Source organism: Pleurodeles waltl, chromosome 1_1 (assembly GCF_031143425.1).
Source record: "Pleurodeles waltl isolate 20211129_DDA chromosome 1_1, aPleWal1.hap1.20221129, whole genome shotgun sequence".
Taxonomy (NCBI): domain Eukaryota; kingdom Metazoa; phylum Chordata; class Amphibia; order Caudata; family Salamandridae; genus Pleurodeles; species Pleurodeles waltl.
Window position 1 is genome coordinate 165,784,857 of NC_090436.1, and position 21,122 is coordinate 165,805,978.

The 21,122-nt window shown below is 46.0% G+C and overlaps 1 protein-coding gene across 4 annotated transcripts in view; it reads left to right on the top strand.

Moving 5' to 3' along the window:
• Positions 1-21,122, top strand: part of RAB27B (RAB27B, member RAS oncogene family) — a 462,762-nt gene that overhangs the window by 378,197 nt on the left and 63,443 nt on the right. The gene's annotated exons all lie outside the window — the stretch shown is intronic.

Sequence of the window (21,122 nt, forward strand, 5' to 3'; positions counted from 1 at the left end):
GGGATCTGGAGATCAAAGGTCTTTGGTCTCCAGAGGAACAGATTTTTCACATCAATCTGTTAGAGTTACGGGCTGTACGTCTGGCTCTCAAGGCCTTCCTCCCTTCCCTTCGTGGTCAGTCGGTACAGGTCCTAACGGACAATACTACCACGATGTGGTACATAAACAAGCAGGGAGGAGTGGGGTCGTACCTTCTCTGCAGAGAAGCTCTTCGACTATGGTCCTGGGCAAAGGACCATCGGATTTGCTTGATAGCAAACCATCTGGCCGGAGTCTTGAACGTGCGTGCGGACAGTCTCAGTCGCCACTTCTCGGCAGACCACGAGTGGCGTCTCCATCCAGATCAAGTCCGTTTAATCTTCCAGAAGTGGGGGTTTCCTCGGGTAGATCTGTTCGCCACTCGAGAGAACGCGCATTGTCCGTTGTTCTGCAGCCTTCAGTATCCGATGCAGGAAGCGTTGGGGGGACGCGTTTCAAATGACCTGGTGCGGCCAGTTGCTTTACGCGTTTCCTCCCATACCCTTGATTCCTCGGGTATTGAGGAAGATTCGCCAAGACCGGGCTCTAGTAATCTTAATAGCTCCGGATTGGCCAAGGAGGGTGTGGTACTCCGACCTTCTCCAACTCTCAACGTGCCCGCCGCTCCGTCTCCCTTTCAGGGCAGACCTCCTCTCGCAGTCGCAGGGGCAGGTTCTACACCCCAACCTCCAGAGTCTGCACCTACATGCCTGGAGATTGAACGGGGCAACCTGAGTTCCTTCTCTCTCCCGCCTGAGGTAGTGGATGTTATATTAGCGGCCAGGCGACACTCCACTAAATCTATCTACGTTAATAGGTGGTCTAAATTTGTTGCGTGGTGTGGAGAGAGGCAGATTGATCCTTTACAAGCTCATCTATCGGACGTTTTGTCTTTTGCTCTATCTCTGGCGCAGAAAGGTTGTGCAGTGGCTACCATTAAAGGTTATTTATCGGCCTTGTCAGCCTTCATATGTCTTCCAGACCAACCATCTTTATTTAAATCCCCTATTGTTATCAGATTCTTGAAAGGTCTTCTAAATCAATATCCTCCAAAGCCATTCGTCATGCCGCAATGGGATTTGTCCTTAGTCCTGACTTTCCTTATGGGGTCCCCTTTTGAACCTATGCATTCTTGCCCCTTGAGGTATTTGGTTTTAAAAACAGTCTTCCTGATAGCTATAACATCAGCAAGGAGAGTGAGTGAGTTGCAGGCCTTATCAGTAAAACCCCCTTATACAACTTTTTATGGGGATAAGGTGGTGTTGAGGACCAAGGCTGCTTTCCTCCGGAAGGTTGTTTCACCCTTCCATTTGGCTCAGGCAATTACTTTGTCCACGTTCTATCCTCCGCCTCATCCTTCCAAAGAGGAAGAAAGACTGCACCGTTTGGACCCAAAGAGAGCGTTGAGCTTCTTTATCGATAGAACAAAGGATTTCAGGCTGGAGGATCAGCTGTTTATTGGATACGTGGGCAAGAGGAGAGGAAAGGCAGTCCACAAGAGAACACTATCCAGGTGGGTTGTTCTTTGCATTAAAATATGTTACTCTTTGGCAAAGAAGGATCCTCCTGAGGGCATTAGAGCTCATTCCACCAGAGCTAAGTCGGCCACTTCGGCCTTAGCCAGAGGTGTTCCTGTGGTCGACATCTGCAAGGCCGCAACTTGGTCGTCCCTTCACACTTTTGCAAAACATTACTGTTTAGATTCTGAGGTTAGAAGGGACGGCCATTTTGCACGGTCAGTGCTGCAGGATTTCTTGGTTTGACCATTTAGGCACCCACCGCCGGGCGTGGTACTGCTTTGGGACTCTATTCATGAGGTGAGGAATCCACAGGTAGTTGTATCCATCAGAAGAACGAGTTACTTACCTTCGGTAACGACTTTTCTGGTGGATACATTAGCTACCTGTGGATTCCTCACGGTCCCACCCGCCTCCCCGTTGCCTTTATGGTCTTGCCAAGTAATCCTTGAGTGCGCTCCTCTTGATCTTTGAGGGTGCAATAGATGTATATATATAATATATTTATATATATATAGGTATATGTGTATATATCTTTATGTATATACTTGGTGTGTGTATATATTTTAAAAGAGAGTTTTATATATATATATATATATATATATATATGTATATATGTACATAAAAAGATTTACAGTTATTCATACAATGTGGTGTATTTTTACAATATAATGGATGTTGCTTTGTTCTTTCATTGCATTGCCTGGTTGTTCTCATGCACGTAAAAAATGATTGGTACTGACGTCCGCACGTCGTCGAGGACCTCTTATTGCCTGTATGACGTCAGACGGCGTCGCGTGCGAGACAGTGACGTCCTCGTCGACGTGCAGAGACTAGTAAGAAGATTTCCGTCGAATGCTGGCGCCATGGGAGTATTCATGAGGTGAGGAATCCACAGGTAGCTAATGTATCCACCAGAAAAGTCGTTACCGAAGGTAAGTAACTCGTTCGTTGGGTCTAAAAGGAGGGTCTTCACATAGATACGCTGGAAGCCAGATCGATTTGAAGAGCGTAATGTCGTTGTCAGGTTATGCCCAAGCTGTAGCCATAGTGACAGATCCTGTCTGTTCTCCATCTACCCTGCATCTATAAGGCAAATTTAAGTTCGCACTCAAGAACATTCCAGTACATCACACATTCTTTCAGCCCGGCCACTATTCCCACTACTCGCTCACTTATGCAGGGAAAATTCACAAAGCTACAATTAAATGAGGATATGAAGTTTGCAGTTCTGAAATTAGCATTACAGTTTACAGTGATAATGGTAGTTATACGTGTATAAAAAAAAAAAAAAAAAAACACTCACTTAACTAGACAAAATAAAGTAAGGATATGATTAATTTGTAGAGTACTGGTATAAAAAGTGTTAAAAGAACCTTTTACGTACATACAAGCTAATAAGGAGGGGCAGAAAGTGCCAACATTTTCAAAATACAGTAGGGTGTCAGTATATTGGAAAGTGAATGCCAATTCTCTCATGTAATGGACAAGGATGTCATTTTATAGGTCAGGAAATGGAAATTTGAATTTTGAAATTGAGTTATGTTAGACTTTTTTGCTTATGCAGGGTCATCCCCAATCTTTTTGCCTCCTATTTGTTTCTGACCTGTTGATATTGGCTTTTGAACTCTGAGCACTTTACCACTGTTAACCAGTGCTAAAGTGCATATGCTCTCTGTGTAAATTGTATGTATTTGGTTTATCCATGATTGGCATATTTGATTTACTAGTAAGTCCATAGTAAAGTGCACTACAGGTGCCAGGGCCTGTAAATCAAAGGCTACTAGTGGGCCTGCAGCACTGGTTGTGCCACCCACATAAGTAGTTCTGTAATCATGTCTCAGACCTGCCACTACAGTGTCTGTTTGTGCAGTTTTAACTGTAAATTCGACTTGGCAAGTGTACCCACTTGCCAGGCCTAAACCTTCATTTTTCTTACATGTAAGGCACCCCTAAGGTAGGCCCTAGGTAGCCCTAAGGGCAGGGTGCAGTGTATGGTTAAGGTAGGACATATAGTAATGTGTTTTGTATGTCCTGACAGTGAAATATTGCTAAATTCGTTTTTCACTGTTGCAAGGCCTGTCCCTCTCATAGGTTAGTTAATATGGGGGTTACTGTAGGATCATGCCTCTGAATGATGGAATGTTGTGAGGGTGGAATCTTTGGGTGCTGGGATTGTGGGAGAAGAGAGGAAGAAGCAGAGAGGAGCAGAGCGAAGGTGGAGGCTTGAAATGTCGCTGGGGGTTATATGGATTGTTGTACTATCTTCTTTGAAATAAAAGGCGAAGAAACTGAACCAGGACCACCGTGTGATTCCTACAGTTACCTTTAAATCTGATTAAAGTGTAGATTCCTTTTGGGAGCGGATGGACATTTTGAGTTTGGGGTCTCTGAGCTCACAATTTAAAAATACCTCTTTTAGTAAAGTTGATTTTGAGATTGTGTTTGAAGATGCCACTTTTAGAAAGTGAGCATTTGCATGCTTATACCATTTCTGTGACTCTGCTTGTTTGTGGATTCCCTGTCTAGGTCAGTTTGACAGCTGGGCTGGTTGCACCTCACACTAGACAGTGACACAAAGGGAGCTGGGGTGTAGTCTGCATTTCCTGACGAGCCATCTGTGCTGGGAGGGAGGGAGGGAGGGAGGGAGGAAGGGAGTGGTCACTCACACCTGAAAGGGCTGTGCCTGACCTCACACAATGCAGTCTCCGACCCCCTGGTGAGTGTCTGGGGCCTGGCCTGGACAAGGCAGGATTTCACATTCAGAAGAGACTTTCCTTTGAAGTAGGCCTACTTCAAAGGAGAAATGGGTATAAGAAGGGCACCCAAAACCACAGACTTTAGATCACTTCTGGACATCAAGAGGAACCTCTGCCAGGAGAAGAGCTGAAGAGCTGAGGAGAAGTGCTGCCCTGCCTGTGACTGTGCTTTGTGGAGCTATCCTGCAGTTGCTGCTTCTGCCAGAGTAAGAGGGCAAAGACTGGACTTTGTGTGCCTTCCATCTTGTGAAGAAATCTCCAAGGGCTTTAGTTAGAGCTTGCCTCCTGTTGTTTGAAGTCTCCGGGACAGCAAAGACTTCTCTTTGCCAGCACCTGGAGTCTCTGGAGAGACTCTGCTCTGACAAGTGGTGCCCTATCCAGTCCCTGGGCCCTTGAAAGGAAAGCTAGTGGAAATCCAAGGAAATTGACTTCGGACGACTTTGAACCGACGCCGCTGCTGAATCCGGTGACACCGCCTGCAACCAACTCCGTGATCTTCGCTGGAACGTAACGACCTTCGCAGGCCCGACGCCACTGTAACCCTGCTGAAGTCCGTGACTCCGTGGAAGTCTGCGCACCACGTCGTGACCGACACCACTCGAAGTGTGCGCATTCAACGTTTCGCACAGACGCCACGATCCCTGACTTCGTGCATCGACTTGTTTTCACTCTTCACCAAAGGTACTGTACTTGGAGGTTTACGTGACTCTGGGGGGGTTATTACAACTTTGGAGGAGGTGTTAATCCGTCCCAAAAGTGATGGTAAAGTGACGGATGTACCACCAGCCGTATTACGAGTCCATTATATCCTATGTAACTCGTAATACGGCTGGTCGCATATCCGTCACTTTACTGTCACTTTTGGACGGATTAACACCTCCTCCAAAGTTGTAATAACCCCCTGTGTCCGGCTCCGCTGGTGTCGGCATGTTGGGAACTATGCCGTGTTAACACCTCATCAAAGCATTTTGTGTTTCTAAGCGCTATTTTTGAGTTTAATCTTTAAAAATTCATAACTTGTGTATGTTGGATTTTTGTCGTTTTGGTCTTGTTTTGTTTAGATAAATATTTCCTATTCTCCTAAACTGGTGTTGTCATTTTGTAGTGTTCATCTGTATGTGTTGGTACAAATACTCTACACCTAGCACTCTGAAGTTAAGCCTACTGCTCTCCCAAGCTACCAAGGGGGTAAGCAGGGGTTAGCCGAGGGTGATTCTCTTTTACCCTGACTAGAGTGATGGTCTTTGCTTGAACAGGGGGTAACCTGACTGTCAACCAAAGACCCCATTTCTAACAAGCTAAATCGGTATGACTAGAAAGTGGAATCAAGTTCCTGATTATGAAGCACATCCAGGGAAAGCTTGAGGGTGTGCAGTTTGTTAAATTGAAAAGCAGCCATTAGAAGATTGTCAGAGCAATGGTGGCCACAAGAGCCACCAGATCGTCTGCATTAGATTTTTTTTGTCATTTGAGAATAACGATTCTCCAAATGAAGTACCTAGAGAATCTGGATTTCGTTAAAGACACAGAGGCTAGCATTCTGCATAAACCTTTTTAATGCCACTCCGGATGCATTTTAAAGAACACATTACATCACAAAACCCCACAGTTTAGAATGAGAATCATCTTCCACACATATGCAGACCCTTCCTGGGATGTTGTTCTGCTTTTCAATGTTACATCTTGAAAACAAACTCAATCTTCTTTCTTCGCTTCCAAAAACCAACATCTCGCCCTCCAGCTGTTGTAATATTGTTGATTGTTCTCTGAAACAACAAAAATAATTTAATATTTTTTCCAAACTAAACAACTACCAAACTAAACTTAAAATATCTCTATAAAGTGTCCAGATCTTTGAATTCCATCTGTATACATGCATATCTTTTGCTATTTTTATTTATTTATTTCAAAAATGGAGTGGAGGGTAAGCTAATGCTAGCCTCTGTGTTTTTAATAAAATCCAGATTCTCTAGGCATTTCATTTGTAGAATTTCTAAATCATTATCTGGCCGGAGGCTAGCATTGTGCATGTTGGTAGCCCTCAACAACATTTGCCATATGTTCAAACGGTTTGGTCAAATGATAGTATTTCAGCAAAACATTACTGCAAACGGCTGCCTTCATGATATCCTCCAATCTTCCTCCCTTCCAAAATGCTTTGCTAGTCATTTCTCCGCTCAAAGAATTATCCTTAAACCTTTGTAAATCAATTCCTGCTTGTTGCATAGTTCATCTTGCAATAGTTGCTGAAGTTACAGCTTTAAATGGTTTTACGAACAACATTATTAGTTTATTTACTCCGCCCAGTCTAAGCTCTTCCATTCTAACTTCATATTCCTTCATACAATCCAATGCAAAAAGTTTTTTTTTTTTTTGCATGATTCAAATTTTGGATACTAAATTGTTTCAGACATAGGGCTTGATTTAGATCTTGGTGGCCAGTTACTCTGTCACAAACATGATTGATATCCTGTCTGCCATACTAAGATTCCATTATATCCTACAGAAATTGCAATACAGCGGACAGAATAACCGTCACATTTGTGACAGAGTAACCTGTAAGCCAAGCTCTAAATCAGGCCCATAGTCTTTGTTCTTTTGGTAATGTCAAACATTACCCCAAATGAACCATAAAACCTGTTGGTCACCTCCAACGCCTTCATATCCGATACTCTGCAGCAAGAAATTAAACATAACAGAGATGCTAACTTCATAGTCAATCTTTTCAAATCCAGATATTGTTTATTTAGCCAGGAGGACAACAAGTTATGATCCCACAACACATTATACCTGACAATAGGACATTTACTCAATCAAATGCTTTTCAAAACTCTACAAACCAATAGTTACCTGACTATGACCTGCTGATACTGCTGGTCTGTAACAATTTACAGTTCTAGAACTGTAAGAAAATGGGTGTACTATATGACCAAGTTTGGGCCTTGTCGTGCAGTGTACTCATTTATCTTATTGGGTCCAGCCAGAGTTATTTGCTCAGCCCTTTGGTAGCTGTGGCACAGAGCAGCAAGGATTAGGAAAGGAACAATGTGTAAAGCATTTAACACTAAAAAATAAGAAAGTCACCAAACAAGGAGACACAACAACAATTGTTTTTTAAAAGGATTGTATTTTTATGAATGATGACTAAAATCTACCAGAGTGTTCCAGAGATATGAATTTTTAAAGCATTTAAAAACTTTTTTTATTTTTTTTATTTTTTTTAACCTTTGTTTCGATGGCACGTGTGCCTGTAGAGGCTCATGCTCTGCATACTCCTGCCAAGTAGTGTCTGGTCTGGAGCAGTGCAAGTTTTTTTTTCTTTGAAGAAGCGTTTCAAGCCACAGTATCGAGTGACCCCTACTCTCAGTGATAGTGCGCATGAGCATCAACTCCTTTGTTAGATTGTTTTCTCTTCCCCGTCAAATTTAGGCATGTGTCTCTTCACTTCGTCTTTCGACTTGTTCCTGTTCGAAATCTTTCTTTCCGCTTTCTCTTCATCGGTATTGTTTAGATTGCGGATTCCTTTCTAAGCCCTCGTCTCGAATCCTCGGTCTGGGGACTGACTGTGCACCCTCCGGGGCGTCTTCACCCATCTCGGGCCTACCTCACCATGCAGCACCGACCACTATGCTAAGCTGATGGAACGAACGCCGTTTAGATTCTGTCCTTGGTGCTGTGCTAAATTTCTCCACATTAACCAACAACTGGTGTGTAGCCTGTGCCTCTCCCACGATCACCAGGATCTGCCTGTGTTGCCTTCAGATCTTTCTGGTCGAAGAAAACGCTTTGGGACCGAAGGCGGCGTCCACTGGAAATGGTGCATAATACTCCAGATGACATCCCTGAGATCTTTGGGGAGGAACTCGCCCAGGAGGAACCTGAACAACAGGAAGAAGCATTCTCTATCCAGGTCTTCGACTCCGACGTGCATTCGGACATTGTAGGAAGTTGGCTCTGTATGTGCTATTTCAAAGTAAGGAATAGCATGCACAGAGTCCAAGGGTTCCCCTTAGAGGTAAAATAGTGGTAAAAATAGATAATACTAATGCTCTATTTTGTGGTAGTGTGGTCGAGCAGTAGGCTTATCCAAGGAGTAGTGTTAAGCATTTGTTGTACATACACATAGACAATAAATGAGGTACACACACTCAGAGACAAATCCAGCCAATAGGTTTTTATATAGAAAAATATCTTTTCTTAGTTTATTTTAAGAACCACAGGTTCAAATTCTACATGTAATATCTCATTCGAAAGGTATTGCAGGTAAGTACTTTAGGAACTTCAAATCATCAAAATTGCATGTATACTTTTCAAGTTATTCACAAATAGCTGTTTTAAAAGTGGACACTTAGTGCAATTTTCACAGTTCCTAGGGGAGGTAAGTATTTGTTAGGTTAACCAGGTAAGTAAGACACTTACAGGGCTTAGTTCTTGGTCCAAGGTAGCCCACCGTTGGGGGTTCAGAGCCACCCCAAAGTCACCACACCAGCAGCTCAGGGCCGGTCAGGTGCAGAGTTCAAAGTGGTGCCCAAAACACATAGGCTAGAATGGAGAGAAGGGGGTGCCCCGGTTCCGGTCTGCTTGCAGGTAAGTACCCGCGTCTTCGGAGGGCAGACCAGGGGGGTTTTGTAGGGCACCGGGGGGGACACAAGCCCACACAGAAATTTCACCCTCAGCAGCGCGGGGGCGGCCGGGTGCAGTGTAGAAACAAGCGTCGGGTTTGTAATGGAAGTCAATGGGAGATCTAGGGATCTCTTCAGCGCTGCAGGCAGGCAAGGGGGGGGTTCCTCGGGGAAACCTCCACTTGGTCAAGGGAGAGGGACTCCTGGGGGTCACTCCTCCAGTGAAAGTCCGGTCCTTCAGGTCCTGGGGGCTGCGGGTGCAGGGTCTCTCCCAGGTGTCGGGACTTAGGATTCAAAGAGTCGCGGTCAGGGGAAGCCTCGGGATTCCCTCTGCAGGCGGCGCTGTGGGGGCTCAGGGGGGACAGGTTTTTGTACTCAGTCTTAGAGTAGTCCTGGGGTCCCTCCTGAGGTGTTGGATCGCCACCAGCCGAGTCGGGGTCGCCGGGTGCAGTGTTGCAAGTCTCACGCTTCTTGCGGGGAGCTTGCAGGGTTCTTTAAAAGCTGCTGGAAACAAAGTTGCAGCTTTTCTTGGAGCAGGTCCGCTGTCCTCGGGAGTTTCTTGTCTTTTCGAAGCAGGGGCAGTCCTCAGAGGATGTCGAGGTCGCTGGTCCCTTTGGAAGGCGTCGCTGGAGCAGGATCTTTGGAAGGCAGGAGACAGGCCGGTGAGTTTCTGGAGCCAAGGCAGTTGTCGTCTTCTGGTCTTCCTCTGCAGGGGTTTTCAGCTAGGCAGTCCTTCTTCTTGTAGTTGCAGGAATCTGATTTTCTAGGGTTCAGGGTAGCCCTTAAATACTAAATTTAAGGGCGTGTTTAGGTCTGGGGGGTTAGTAGCCAATGGCTACTAGCCCTGAGAGTGGGTACACCCTCTTTGTGCCTCCTCCCAAGGGGAGGGGGTCACAATCCTAACCCTATTGGGGGAATCCTCCATCTGCAAGATGGAGGATTTCTAAAAGTTAGTCACTTCAGCTCAGGACACCTTAGGGGCTGTCCTGACTGGCCAGTGACTCCTCCTTGTTGCTTTCGTTGTTCCCTCCAGCCTTGCCGCCAAAAGTGGGGGCCGTGGCCGGAGGGGGCGGGCAACTCCACTAAGCTGGAGTGCCCTGCTGGGCTGTGACAAAGGGGTGAGCCTTTGAGGCTCACCGCCAGGTGTCACAGCTCCTGCCTGGGGGAGGTGTTAGCATCTCCACCCAGTGCAGGCTTTGTTACTGGCCTCAGAGTGACAAAGGCACTCTCCCCATGGGGCCAGCAACATGTCTCTGGTGTGGCAGGCTGCTGGAACTAGTCAGCCTACACAGACAGTCGGTTAAGTTTCAGGGGGCACCTCTAAGGTGCCCTCTGTGGTGTATTTTACAATAAAATGTACACTGGCATCAGTGTGCATTTATTGTGCTGAGAAGTTTGATACCAAACTTCCCAGTTTTCAGTGTAGCCATTATGGTGCTGTGGAGTTCGTGTTTGACAGACTCCCAGACCATATACTCTTATGGCTACCCTGCACTTACAATGTCTAAGGTTTTGTTTAGACACTGTAGGGGTACCATGCTCATGCACTGGTACCCTCACCTATGGTATAGTGCACCCTGCCTTAGGGCTGTAAGGCCTGCTAGAGGGGTGTCTTACCTATACTGCATAGGCAGTGAGAGGCTGGCATGGCACCCTGGGGGGAGTGCCATGTCGACTTACTCGTTTTGTCCTCACTAGCACACACAAGCTGGCAAGCAGTGTGTCTGTGCTGAGTGAGAGGTCTCCAGGGTGGCATAAGACAGGCTGCAGCCCTTAGAGACCTTCCTTGGCATCAGGGCCCTTGGTACTAGAAGTACCAGTTACAAGGGACTTATCTGGATGCCAGGGTCTGCCAATTGTGGATACAAAAGTACAGGTTAGGGAAAGAACACTGGTGCTGGGGCCTGGTTAGCAGGCCTCAGCACACTTTCAATTGTAAACATAGCATCAGCAAAGGCAAAAAGTCAGGGGGCAACCATGCCAAGGAGGCATTTCCTTACAGACATCGAAAGCCACAAGGTGACATCTGCACAACCTGTGAGTACAGTGGCCCCTCCTACCCACCACAAGACTGTAAAACAGCCCCTTTCAGAGATCACCAGGCCGCCACTGCCACCAGGCCATGGATGGATCTGAAAATTTGTTTCAGCTGCCCTGCCATCCGGCCTCCAAAGACAGCCAAGACAGAACCATCATCTTCGGTTTTGACCTCTGGCACCTCTGCTTGAGACATTGTTTCTATCTCGGTCCAATCTTCAGCTCTGAGCTGACCTGCTCCCGCCTCCACTTTGGTGCAGAAGGCATTGGTGCCAAAATCCACCAATCTGAAAATCTCAGCGCAGAGAGACTCCAGTCAGTCTTTGCCTGCACAGTCTCCTGTGGAACCTATTCAAGAGACTATAGATGCTCATCAGCACCGCCTCCACACTCAGAAGGGTACAGGATGCATTATTGCTTACCCCCCTGTACTGATCAAGAGGAAGCTGTCTTTTCAAGAAGCTCTGGACACTTCTCTACCTCCAAAGAAAAGAAGCAAGGAAAAGCCCACCTCACAAGCCTTCTCCTCCGCCTGATCCACCTTCTCCTCCACCCCCTTCTTCTCCTTCACCTCCCTTCCCTCCTCCTTCTCCTCTCTTCCCTCCTCCTTCTCCCTTCCCTCCTCCTTCTCCTGCTTCACCTACTCCATTCAGATTATACCCCTCAAGGATCCCCTTTATATGTTATTGAAGATTTCGGTGGGACACATCATGACCCAGATCCATGGGACACTTATGACCCTGACACCATCCTCTCCAATGATCCTGACTTATCTCCTGCACTCCCCTCACCACCATTGGATACTACATCTTACCAGCAAGTAGTGGCAAGTGCAGCTGTTTTCCACAATGTGTAACTACATAGGGACCCTATCGAACAGGACTTCTGTTTGATATGCTCACATTAACTCGCAGGGGTATCTAATTTCTCCCGATGCTCCCTGGCATGCTTCATCATGCTGCTGATAAATTTCAATGAGCCCATCCTCTCTAGGATTATGGCTCCTAGGGTAGACAAGAAATATAAGCCTGCTCCCTCAGACCCATTATACATTAGGTCACAGATCTCTGCAGATTCGGTAGTACCCATCACTGCACAGAAACGTGGCAATAGCCAGGCCACAGGTGAGACTCCTCCTCCTGAGAAGGAGAGCAAGAAAATCTATGCTGCCGGCAAAAAAGTGGCTGTACAGGCAGCTAACCATTGGTGTATCGCCAATTCGCAGGCATTACTGGCTAGATATTACCTGGCTCACTGGAATGAAATGGAGGAGCACCTCCAATTTCTCCCAGATGAGCACCGCGAGAGAGGACAACAAATTGATGCTGAGAGGCAAAAAGTATCCAACAATTCCATCTGTTGTGTCCTGAATGCCGCAGATACAGCTGCATGCAGCATCAATAGGAGTGTCCTAATGAGAAGGCTCCGCTTCAGTGGTTTGAAACCGGAAGTACAGCAAGCAGTCCTTAACATGACCTTTGAAAAGGAGCATCGTTTTGGCCCTCAAGTGGATATTACCCTTGAAGCAAAAAAAAAAGGTTGCAGACCCAGCAAAGGCGATGGGTGCTGTACTGTGCCTCCCACAAAGGGGCTCTTTTATTGCCCCACTTTCAAAGGTGCCTACAGATCCACATCCTCCACCCTCCTATTCTAGGGGTTTCCAATGGGGGTCCATAGAGGCAACAAGGGCAGAGGTAAGAGCATCGCCCGAGGCTCTTCCTTCACTGCAAAGCAGTGACTACCTCTGCCTTCCCTCGTTCACTCCACACCGGTCAGGGACAGCTCCAAAATTTTCATTCAGGATGGCTAAACATTACCACGGACCAATGGGTCCTTACCATTAGCCAACATGGTTATTGTCTGGAACTCATTACCACTCCTCCAGATTCCCCCCCTCACTTCCACAGGCTGTCCCACGAGCACCTCACCCTTCTCAAACAAGAGGTTCAATCATTTCTTCTCATAGGGGCCATTGTGCCTGTTCCCTTGCAACACCAAGGATCAGGGGCATACTTCCTCATTCCCAAAAAGGACAGCTCTCTCAGGCCTGTTCTGGACCTCAGACCATTAATACAGTACATTCTGTCAGGACACTTTCACATGGTTACTCTTCAAGATGTTATTCCACTTCTTCAACAAGGCGACTTTGACAGCTCTAGATCTAAAGGACACCTACTTTCATATTCCCATCCACCTTGCACACCGAAAATACCTAGGGTTCGTTATTTTAGGCAAACATTACCAGTTCTAAGTACTGCTTTTCGGGGTCATGACCTTTCCCAGAGCCTTCGCAAAGTGTTTTAGCAGTAGTTGCCGCACACTGAGGAAGACAGAACATCAAGCGTTCCCTTACCTACCACACTCAGTTGACAGCAGATCTCCTTCACACTCAACTTTTCCAAATCCCACCTCCAACCAGCTCAGATACAGCCCTATCTAAGAGCTTTTCTCAATGCAGAGTAGAGGCTAGCATAGCCGAACCCCAGCCTGTGTTCAGAGTTTTCAGTTCCCCCCTCCCCCCCCCCCCCCCCCCCCAGTTTCAATAGAATCGCATATACACAGTCAGGACTATTATGCGCCTGTTAGGGATGATGGCATCCTCCATTGCCATTGTTCCCAATGCCAGACTCAACATGCGTCCCCTACAGCAGTGTCTGTCTAGTCAGTGGTCTCAGTCACAGGGTCGCCAGGGAGATCTAGTGTTGTTAGACCTCCATACTCACCGCTGTCTGCAATGGTGGACCACCACCAACCGGTTAAAAGGGCATCCTTTTCTTGTCCCTGTACCTCAGGTCATTCTGACCATAAATGCATCACTGACGGGTTGGGGAGCTCACCTTCAAGATCTCACAGTACAGGACCCTTGGGATCTCAGTCATCAGTCCCTACATATCAATTACCTCATGCTTCAGGCAGTATTTCTAGCCCTGAAATCATTTTTTCATCACCTGTCTCACGTCAACATGACAGACCTGTATTATTTACAGAAACGGGGGGACACGGACGTCCCAATTGTCACATCTCTCTCAGACAAAATGCAAGTGAATTCTCCACCACCACTGTCACCTGGTGGCAGAATATCTTCCAGTGGCGGACAATGACTTTGCAGGACTGCTCAGAAGGATGCAGCAACAAGTCCACGAATGGGAACACCACTCACGTCCTTTGGGAAACTCCTCAGACGGACCTTTTTCGCTACAGCAGAAAACACACAATGCCCAAGCTTTTCCTCCAGGTATCCACAACCTCTGTCCAAGGTCAACGCTCCGTGGATGAACTGGTCAGGGATATTTGCTTATGTTTTTCCACCTCTCCCTCTCATTCCATTTCTGGTTCGGATGATTAGGCAAATGTCTCTCACCATGATCCTTGTAGTTTCCACTTGGGTGCGTCAGCCATAGTTCACCACAGGGCTGGGCCTATCAGTAGTTCGCCTCGAGAAGCTTCCCAACAGGACAGTCCTTCTTATTTGAAATCAAGGACGGATCAGACATCCAGACCCCAGGTCACTCAACCTTGCAATATGGCTCCTGAGGTCATAGAATTCGGTTACCTATTCCATATAAACCAATCCATGGAGCTACCAGTCTTCTTTCTGCAGCCTGACTCTGTTGGGGAAAGAGCTCTCCACACTCTAGTTGTTAAAAGGGCACTCATGTTTTACATTGACAGAACCAAAGAGTTTAGGAAAACTAAACCGCTCTTTGTAGCCTTTTCACAACCTCACGAGGGCAGCCTACTATCCAAAAACAGCATAGCTAGCTAGATGGATAGTTAAGTGTATATAGAGTTGCTATGCTGAAGCAAAGAGACAGTTAACTGTTACTCATAGAGCACATTCTACTAGGAAAAAAGATGTCACTATGGCTTTCCTTGGAAATAGCTGACATTTGTAAGGCAGCTACATGGTCAACACCACATACATTCAAAAAACATTACTGTGTGGATGTATTAGCTTGTCAGCAAGCCAACATAGATCAAGCTGTGCTACAAACAATTTTTCCGTCAACTGCAACACCCACATGCTAGCCATTGATTTTATGGAGGGACTGCTTTACAGTCTGTGCAGAGCATGTGTATCTACAGCCACGCATGCCATTGAATGGAAAATTGTACTTACCCAGTAAGCATTTGTTTTTTGGCAAGTACTGCTGTAGTCACATATGCCTTCCCTCCTCCCCGGACGTCTGTGTCCATTCCAGTTACATTATATTTGTACATATGTAAATACATCTGCATGGACATTGTTCTCTATACTTCTTCTACACTCGTTTTCTCACCCGTCCGCGGGAAAACACTTTAACAAAGAAGTCTATGCCCATGTGCACTATCACCAAAAAGAGGCGTCCCTCTATCTAGTGACTCGAAATGCTTCTTCCAAGAAAAACAACTTTCACCACTCCAGACCCAACACTAGATGGCAGGAGTATGCAGCGGATGTGAATCTACACCACTACATGCCACAAACAGATGCTTACTTGATTATTAAAATTTTTCGTTTCTGTTTATAAGAACAACAGACTGCATCATGAGCACTTTCATACACATTACACAGCGGGTCATGATGGAAAGGATTATCATCCAAATAGTGCTCTCTCGGTTGGCCTCTCTCCATCTCACCACATTGCCTGATTACACACAGCCACTGGCCACTGATCTCGGGGTCCCACAAAGTCCTTTCTGCAGGGATCAAAGGGCTGACGATGCAGACCTTTCATTCTTGCAACACAGCGACCCCTGTGCAAACCTTTAGTGGGAGCTAGTATCCCTTAGGGTGGACAAATTACAGCCACAAGCAACACCCACAGGTCCAGCAGACTCGGTGCAACTTCTGAGTTTTTGCAAATTGTCCATCAAAGTGCTGTTGCTTCGGCTTCACAGCCTCTTTTGGTGTGCTTCTAACAAGTGCAGAGTGGTCTTCTTCTTTTCCTTGGTCCAAATCCTGCAGTCAGTGTGCCAGGGGTGCCAAATTTATCCCAAGAAAGAGCCCTTAGAGGACCACGCTGGCACTAGACTATTTGCTACTGGGTCCACTCCAAACTAATGAGGAAGTTCCTGTGATGTGTGGCATCTGGCTATCCCATAATGCCACATTCTAGCCCCCTTCAAGATGGCACAACCCTTCCTTGGTCGTGAGGCGCGAGGTAGCCCACTATAGAGGTGTGGCTACATGGGGACAACACGCCCCCGGTAAATCCAGTTTTGGGGCAAGTTTCCCGTCTATGGACCTGTCTCCACACTGTCTGCAAGGTCTAAAGGCCTCCCGATCAGGAGGGTTAGGCCAGGTGGCTCATCAAGGCGGCTTCCGCTTTGAAGCATGCCTCTGGGCTAAACCCCTGAGTGACCATCCTGGCAGAAGAGGTGACACCTTGCTGCTATGGCACTGCCTTTTGTTCTTGAGCCTGGGAGTCATTCACATGTCTTCCCAGGTGGTTAGAAAGCCTTCTGTATGTGTGCGCCTCTGTGAGGTTTCTATACAAGTAGACTACAGAGTGGTCACTGTTCTAAAAGAGGCCTACCTTTTAATAGTGACATTAATTTCGACCTGTGCATCAGATTGGATTTGATGTCTTGATTAATTTGATAACTCACATGACTGGGTCATGGTAGTCCCAGTAAAAAGTTAGACGGGTGGGGATGCCACCCGGTAGCGTTGTGTTAGCCAGTGAGTCTACCAACTCTACCCACAGCAAAACAACAATTTGGAATTGTTGCTCTGAGAGAAATTGAAATACATATGTCTCACTTGACAATATATAGCTTCCTGCCATAGGGCCTCTCTAGACCTTCCCTAGGGGACACTTACATATATTGTAAAGGGGCAGGGCAGCTTTGCTGTTAGTTTAAACGGCAAAATCGAAATGACAGTGAGAACATTGCCCTTCCAATCCCCAGTGGCAGGGAGCCATCTTGGGTCTTGTCACACAGAGTGGCACAAACAGTGCTGCAGCCCTAAGTGGACTCTCTGCCTTACATGCCCTGGGTACCGTATACTAGGGACATGGAAGAAAGCCACTCCCTGCCAACTGGGTGTAACCAATTCAACATAACACTTTAGAAAGGGAAAGAACTCTGGCACTGAGATCTGGACAATAGGCCTCCAGGCACTCTCAAAGTAAAAAAACAGTCGCTAGTAGTCTAAACATAGGTCAAAAAGTTGCAAAAAGCCTCTTTTCTTGCAATAACTAAGTCCTACTTTCAAATTGTTGCACTAGGAAATTTACCACCTCCACGTTAGGAGTCTCCTCAGGATCCACACTCCTTTTCATAGTTTCTAAATCCCTTTATACCTACATCAAGAATCTGATGCCCATGATTCTTCAAGTAACACCTCTGCCTTTCCCTAAAGGCCTGAGCTACCAGAAGATCTTGTGACACTTTCCAGACAAGAAGATTAAAAAACCAATCTACACCAAAGTATGTTGTAGTGTACCCACGTCCTTCAAAAGATCTCTCACAGGTAGAAAACAGTGTATTTCGAATGGGAAACCACCCATGTGACACTCACAACCCAGTTACCAGCATTAGAAGACATTCCTCTCTCCTCACTTTCTGCAAAACACTTTGAATCGTAGGAAAAGGGGGAAACACATATGCTCTTTCTCTTTTCCAACTCTGTAGAAATGCATCCACTGCCATCGCACCTGGATCCGGCATCCAGCTGTAATATCTCACTACTTGATATGGCAGCCTTGATGCAAAAAGATCTACCTCTAGAGGGTCCCACTGCCGATCTATCTTCTTGAAACTGTCTTGATTCAACTTCCAGTTGATGAAATCGTTCACAAATATTGAATTCCAGTCCGCAGTTATTTTCTCCTTCCTAGGCAAATATTCTGCCCTTAAACTGATCTTCTGTTCCAAACAAAATATCCAAAGCTATGTCAATTTCAACAGACCACAGGACGTGGTGCCCCCTAACCGATTTATGTAAGCCACTCCAGAAACATTGTCCATCTTCAATAGTACTGCAGTGTTTGAAACTCATGAGCACCAAGTCCTACTGTCAACTGTAAACAATTTGTGTTGTTCTCTCTCAACAATCCGCCAGTCTCCTGTACACAAAAATATGCACCCCCAACCAGACTGGCTTGCATCCGACTCAGCACAAAATCTGGAATGCAACCAGAAATTGCTCATCAATTCCAAACTTCCAGATTCTCTAACCACCAACCTAACTCCATCATCACTTCTTCATCTAGATTTATCTGGTCTCCAGATCATAATCCTTCTCGCAGCACCTTTGCATTCACTCTATGGAGAGCTTGATAATGTAAAGGACCTGGGACAACTGACTGAAGTAAAGAGAGCAAAAGGACTATTAATCTCGCCAATTCCCTTAGTTAAAAATGTCTTCCTCAACACATACTAAATTTCCTTATTTTGTTTACTTTCTTCGCTGGCAGTAATAACACCACATTGACAGTGTCTATCATGAAACCTAAAAACTCCAAAGAGTAAGTTGGTTTCAAAACTGACTTTTCTTTGTTCACAATAAAGACTACGCTTTCCAATAAGTTCCTTACCAAATACAAGTCCTTTAGCAGCTGCTTCAAAGCACTACAACATTAGCAAAAGGTAATCAAAATAAATGATCATCTAAGTTCCTCTCTCTCTCAAAAAAGATACAACTGCCCTCATTACCTTGGTGAAACACCATGGTGCCAAAGACAGACCAAATTGCAGACAACAAAATTACATTTTAATAAATTTGACCTTGCCATATGAACTGTAGGCATGGTGGACTACTCTACGCCATGGGTATTGACAAGTAAGCATCTTTCACATCCAACTCTATGAACCAGTCGTTCTTTGACAACATATCCCTCAAACGATGGATACCTTCCATCTTGAACTGTTTGTACACTAGAAATTTGTTCAGATCTCTTAAATTAATAACAGATCTCCAGCCCTTGTCCTTCTTTTCTACCAAAAACAGAGTACTTACAAAAACCTTGTCCTTCTCTTTCACCTGTATAATTGCTCTTTTTCCCAACATACTCTTTATCTCTTCCCCCACCACAGACTGCTGTTCTTTGTTCAAAACAAACTCTTGTGGTTGTTTGAACAGAACGGGTATCTCTGTGTCCTCCAAGGTGAATTCTCTCCGATTTCACCCTAAGTCTCCTGGAGAAGTTGTAGCATCTTTCAAGCACTTCCAGAGCTAGTGCTTTTGCACCAAGACTCTCTAATGGGGGATACTCCTACTAGTTGGACGTTAAGCTTTAGTGGGACATGTTAAAAGTAGAAGAAGAACAACTAATGTTTACCTTCAATTGACTTGCTAATGCTTTATTGAAATTCAAATATTGACAAAGAAATGTTATATGGTTTAATGTATGCCATGAACTATTTGGAGTCTCATCCTCTACAGTATCTTGACAAGCTGAGGGATGTATGTCATCTGTAAAGGCACTGCAAGGATTGGTGCCTTATCCCTCAAATCATCCCACAGTTGAAGTACCTTAACCTCATTCCTAGTAGCACTGATAGGAGCTTCTGCATCACCAGGGAGAGTTTAGATATGTATGTTTCTCCCTTTTCCATATGTGCCTCCTTCCTCCTGCTGCAGTACATTTAATGGGCGAGTGCCTTCCATTTAAAACACTGACTGCAGGGAAAAGAGGCACAAGAGCCTCACCACTTATAGCATCACAGACCGTTTTTTCAGTCTCATCAGACCACACCCTCCTACACTGTGGCCCTCATTATGACCCTGGCGGTCCGAAGACCACCAGGGCCGCGACAGCTGTCTCACTGCCAACGGGCTGGCGGTGAAGACCCCCATATTATGAGTGTGGCAGTTTGGCCTCTGCCAAACAGCCACATCCCTGCTTGTACGGCCATGGCGGTAGGACAGCCGGGCCGGAGGTCTGCATCTCTGACCCAGCGGTGCACTGAAGACTGCTGGCGGTATAATGAATCCGCTTTCCTCCAGGGTTTCCGCGGCGGTAGCACAGTCATGAAAACCCTGGCGGAAAGGCTACCGGTCGGCGGTAGACGAGTCACCCATTACCCCCCACCCCTTGCAATCCCAATACCCCTATACCCCCTTCCAGAACAGCAGCCCCACCCCCCACATACATGCACACACACACAGACGCACCCTGCATACACTCATTCACCAACACTTACATATACTCATTCACTCACGCATACATACACACATTCACACAAACATTCCAACACGCACTCACTTCAACAATCATACATGCATTCAAACACCCATACACACACTTATTCTCACATGCAAACACCCGTACACACATGCATACGCACTTTCATTCACACACGCAGACAACACCCACTCACACACACAACACCCTCCCACCTGTAGGACGATCGACTTATCTTGTCCGGCAAGGAGGTTGTCCACCAGGGAATCGGCCTTTCCACCGCCGGCAGGGCCCGCCATCAGGACACCAACTGGCTGTATTACAGGTCTTAATACGGCTGGCGGAGTCCTTTTGGCTGGGCTGGTGGTGGAACCCAGTATGCGCCTCTGACTGCCAGCACGACTAATGGAGGATTTCTGCCCAAATTGGGGTGGAAATCCTTCAGTACTCATAATATGGTGGTCAGAAGACTTCGGCGGTCTTGAGAAAAGACAGCCAAAGTCATAATGAGGACCTGTGTGTTTATAACACACAGGCACAGATTTTGCCCACTCTGTGTTTACCTTTCAGCTGAACATCTGTGAAAAGATTGTATTTAGCAGTTTTTTTTATTATTTTTTTTATCTAATACTTGCAGTTTCTGCTGTTTGGCTGTCACAAAGTTTTGGAACAGTTTTACTTTTGCTCAATATAATAGTGTTGACTAGATCCACTTTGGAAGGATGCAAGGGTGGGTTGGTCTTGCAGTGATTCGAGCTTGTGGTCTTGAGTTCACACCAAGGTAAGCAGCAAAGCGCTTAACTATGTATTCCAGCCAAGAAACATTTCACCTTGTGATGGATACTATAACATTGTATTTTCCAAATAATTTTGATGCTCACTTCAGCTACTGTGTGGAAAGTTTTGCGGTGATCTGTCAAGCGGGAGCTGTAAACAAGGGGAGGTCCGAAAACGTGTTTTCCCCAATTTAATTTCCATAGGGATTTTGAACTCTACTACAGCCTGAACTGCTGGATGGAAGTACACCAAATTTTGCAGAAAAGTAGCTCTTTG